We start from the raw sequence: 5,136 nt of genomic DNA on the forward strand, positions 1-5,136 counted from the left end.
TGCATTTCTCCAAATCATTTTCAACATTTGCAAGATATTATTCCCCAATCATGTTTATGTTACTCGATCGTTCAATTTCTCTATTCTTACCTTCTTTCATGCTAGAAAAATTCTCTTCTTTGCACTTCTCAATTTACACAAAAACATAGTATCTTTATTAAGGACTTGTTGTGTCAATAGTAGACATGAGACTATGCTTCAGTACTGCAAAAATGTATGCCACATTCCATTAAAAATGATATTGGGTAATGTAGTGATGAAAAGCCAAGCATAAATGTATACAAAAATTAATTAGAACTGACTGATATAAAAAGTGAAAAAAAAAACATGAGAAAGATAGAAAAGTAACAAATTACTTTGTAACACATAGATTGTAGCAAATGACAAAACATATACTCCTCTAGCTATACCCTCTTGGCATCATAATTGTAACACCTTTATTATAATTATTCAATAATATAGCAGAAAACCAAGATAAGTGGACATTTATTCAGAGCTATACCTCCTTGTGCCTTCTTTCTGACTCTCTTTATGTACATAGTTTAATACATTTAAAACATAGGGTAGTTCGGAAAAAAGTCACGTTTAAACCTCAAACTAAAATGGATTCTCTAATCTACAATATTCATCTAGAAACATGGCTCCATATGATCTCTTGATACAACCTGTTCAAAGATGCCATAGTTCATGGTAAGATAAATCACATTGCAAATAAATGACAAATAAACCCCTTGTTCAAAAGTATATATAAAAGCCATACCAGAAAATAGAGTTTCGCCAAAGAATGTTGGGAAAAATTGTCTGGGCAATAGCCACCACCAATGCCTACATACTCAACCTCCGAAACTTTTTTTTTTGAAAAAAGCTCTTTGGGGGGAAGTCACCATATGTGATAAAATGTGGTCAATGAGTCAATGAGTAGTGTAAACCGTAAAGAGTCATGTTGATGAAGAAGCCACCACATGTGATTAATGACTCATCTGAAACTGCAAAATACAAATGAAAATTATTGACCTGAAAGTAGGAGTAATGTTAGTTATTTCAAGTATATTAAATTCGATCAATTTCAATTACTATTAAGAAATGCAAAAGTTTAAAAGCAATTACGAAAAATGGTAAGAGAAAAAAATTCTTAACAACAATATTAATATGTCCTACAAAGTTAGATGAAGATTGCACCCATGCTGCCTGCAAAATGACAAACAAAATTGGAAAAAAATTGTTACTTAGTGAGCGAACTTAAATTATAATGATTATGGCATCTTATTGAATTGGAATCGATAAAACTCGAGAACCTGCATCAGCAAAAAAAATGCAAACAGGAAGAAAATAAAGCAAAAAACAGCCAAAAAATAAACCAGGAGGCCTTAGTATACATGAAAGAAAAAGAGAAAATTAAGCACAACACCATCTTACAGTATATAGAGCTCCAATGATTCTTTCGCCGCTTGAGGAGAAGATACATATCCCAAGCTTGAGCTTGCATGTCCAACAAAAAAATTCAAAATTAAATATTGGTAGAATGAATAAGTATTATCTAATCTAATATTTAAAAATTATAAGTGAAAAAGATAGCACGTTGCTGCAAATGAAATAATGGAGTTCTTCCATTAGAAGTCAATGTAGTTGGGAGGTCTTGAACTTGTGACTCAAAACGACTGGTCTTTAACTTCTTTGTATGCCTTGGAGCAGGATGATTCTCATCAATTATAGCAGATTGATCCAATATTGGGGCTGTGGAATTATGAATAATAGGCAGTGTATGCTCAACGACCATTGGAGCTGATCTTTTAGCTCTTATAGCAGCCATACGCAAAATACAGCTTTCCTTTGCACTACTGCTGTCCATTTTTTGACTTTGCAGAAAAAGAACTCCAGTATGGAGATTTAGACACTCAATACAAATGAACCTTTTGTATTGGATTGAAGTACCCATTGTACTTCATTTCAATATATTATTCTTTGGTTTATAAAAAAAAAAACTCAATACAAAGAAAGACCTTGGGTGTGCTCTATTTATAGTGTTTGAAGCCTAATAATTATAAAGGTTCCACGGTTCCACCATGTGACATTTATTTATTTATTTATTTTTTTTGCTACATCGGAAAATAAACATTTATTTTTTATTGAGCAGCCATAGTAATAACATTTTTTTTTTTGTAAGTTTAAAAAGTAATTTCGAATTTTGCTATAATTTATGCAGCACCTCATTGAAACATGTTTCCATGTAAAAACAATTATTATCATTTATCTCAGCCGCTGGAAAAAGAAAATATCAATGGACCAATTTGAAATATGTACTCTCATATCAAGAATACATTTAAAATTTAAATTTACCATATTTTAAAACACGTGTAAACAATAAATGGAACAGTAGATAATTCACCAATGAATCTTTAAAGGACGCGCAATAGTCATAATCACGTTTTTTTAACAGAAGGTAGGAAGTTTGTCAATTATTAATCACGTATAAAGAGGTAAATTTTGGAAAGGCCTCTAACAGAATTTAAAGAACACTCAAAGACTAATACCATATTGGCTAGATTAGTGGTGACATTAAATAGATTGTGAACAAATTTTTAAAGGTAGAAAAAAATCCAAAAATAAAGTAAATTGCATGTGCTATTACATGGCTACCCTTCAATAAAAATACAATTAGCAAGAAAGCCACTCCCAAGTTCCCAAAAGTGGTAATAACATTTTCTTTTTGATTTTTTTTAATCTCGCAAAAAAAGCTGAAACCTCCCTCAATGGACGCCAAGTGTCAAAAGTTTCCATCTTTTAGGTTCTCTTTTATATACTATTTAGATTAAACTAGTTGATATTGTGACAATTTCTGCACTTGCAACAATACGTTTTCTAGTCTGTAATTTATGAAACAAAAAGACCGCATAAAGGTAAGTCATAAGGGTGAATGAATCAAAACTCTTATATTTTATAGAATCCCGAAGGAGCCACAGCAAATCCATATACAGATTGTACACGCTCTCCGAGATGACAGTGAGTGTGTGAAATGTTGGGTTTTTTTCCTCCTAAGTGGGCTCAACTTTATGGAAAGAAAAAAAAATAGTTTTTGGGCCAAGCCCAAGTTTCTTTTTATTTACTCCCTCCGGTCCTATTTATAAGTAACAAAAAAAATTCACATAGTTTAAGAAATGTAGTTAAACTAGATAAAATGCATTAAATATGTCTTGAATCAAAATAAACTTCCAAAATTACCCTTTGTTATTAGTGTTGGAAAGTGGGAAAGAGAGAGAATAATTAAAGAGACACATTTTACAAGTTAGAATTAATAAGGGCATCATTGGAAAAAAATAATTAATATAGCTCAAACTTTCATTTGGTTCTTATAAAAAGGACCAAGATTTTTCTTCTCTTTCATGCTTATAAATAGGACCGGAGGGAGTAAAAGGTTTGAAACCCTTGTTTTTGTGTGTGAGAGGTGCAGCAACCTGAATTTGGATTTCACGTATTTGGCCGCAGTTGGAGAAGAATTTTTTTGTCTCTGACAGATTTTTCCGGTACATCGTTTGTTCTCCGTTTCGGATGAATTTTTAGTATGTCCTTCGCGTCTGTGAGCTCTTCATATTAACCCGTGTTATTTGAGATTTTTCTTCTCCGTTGTTTGGGTGATTTACTCTTTTGTTGTGGGGTTCTTTTGTTGTATCTTATTTCCACCTTTATCGGTGCAGTTTTTCCCTTTTGTTTTTGGGTTTGTTTCCACCTTTTTCGGTGAAGCTTTTGATGTCGTGGGACATTATTTTGTAACCATTATTTTTCTTATAGTGGATTACTTTGTGGTTGTTTACTTCTCATATTGAGAAGGTTTTTCCACATTAAAATTCTTTTGCCTCTACTTTATTTTTATTGTCTCTGTGGTTATTTGGATTTGCTTTGAAGGTTGTTCAGTTCTCACAAGTGAATATTTTTCCGCTCCGCCACTCAATTCCCAACATAAAAGAGAGAGGCACCGATAAACAACTATATATCTATCCCCTATTTCAAAAACTGACAGTGTGAGGTCATATAGTGATCTCTTGATCTTGCGAGTGTGGGCAACCCAATGGAATTGATAGCAATCCTCTTGTTCCTCTATTCTCATCATGAACCATCAATAATTGCCATCAATATTTGCATTAATCATTTGCTTTGGATACTAATGGACCACACAACATACTTTGTCAAGCAATATATTAGTCTTTATTATCACCACATGCATGTGATCGATATGATTGATACTTTTAATTTTATGCAAGTTCTCAAGTTTTGAGCCTTGTCCATCAATAAACTCTTTTTGAGTGAACTAACATTATTATGATGTACATATTTGTGATTAGGGGTGGAAGTAGGTCAGACCGCCGACAGGGGCTTATGGCCTAGCATACGTCATGCCAGACCAAATTACTAAATAGATGAGCTCAAGGTTTTTTTAAAAGCCTATTTAGCTAAAAAGGCTAGACTTGGACCACACAAAAAACTTTACAAGCCTAATAGGCCGGCCTATTTAAATAAACATATATTTATTTTATTATTTTCATTAGATTTATTTTATAATATTTTAAATTATATACTTGTTGAACTATTTATATGTTTAAATATGTGACACTATGTAATGATTTAACAATATAAGTCTCTTTAGAAAATGACTACTGACGAAATTCTAGCAACCGTATGACAGATGTTTTACCAGATGTCTAAGACATCTTGTACAACATTACACAAAACACAGCAAACACTTAAGCAAGTTAAAGGACAGAAAAACTAAAAATCATACAAGAGATTGTTAACCCAGTTCGGTGTAATATCACCTACGTCTGGAGGGTTTTCAACCGAGAAAGATAATCCACTATTATAGAGAAATTGTACATGAAAGGTCTCTCCAGTGTCCCAGTTCAACTACATTTTCTACCTATCTCTACCCGTGGCTTATTACTTAGTCCTCCCCTAAGTATGAGAGCTCCTCTCACTTTCTCACTCTCAATCACTGCCACAATTATTAAACTCTAACAAGAGCACAAAGACATATCTCAAGATCACACAACTAACACAACTCTTAGCTTACAACAATGACATATAGCTGCCAAGAGAACACTCAGTATGAACTCGATAAACCCTAATACAAAACACACGGTGAGC

General features: G+C 32.8%; 1 long non-coding RNA gene across 1 annotated transcript; it reads right to left on the reverse strand.

The window, feature by feature from the left end:
• Positions 1 to 405: 405 nt before the first annotated feature.
• LOC130731821 (uncharacterized) lies at positions 406 to 1,938 on the reverse strand. The gene is made up of 3 exons (XR_009016835.1): positions 1,417 to 1,938; positions 761 to 986; positions 406 to 665 (listed from the first exon to the last, which is right to left on the reverse strand). It is a non-coding gene; the product is annotated as an uncharacterized LOC130731821 (long non-coding RNA).
• Between the last annotated feature and the right edge of the window lie 3,198 nt (positions 1,939 to 5,136).

This window comes from Lotus japonicus, chromosome 1 (assembly GCF_012489685.1).
Source record: "Lotus japonicus ecotype B-129 chromosome 1, LjGifu_v1.2".
NCBI classification, from domain to species: domain Eukaryota; kingdom Viridiplantae; phylum Streptophyta; class Magnoliopsida; order Fabales; family Fabaceae; genus Lotus; species Lotus japonicus.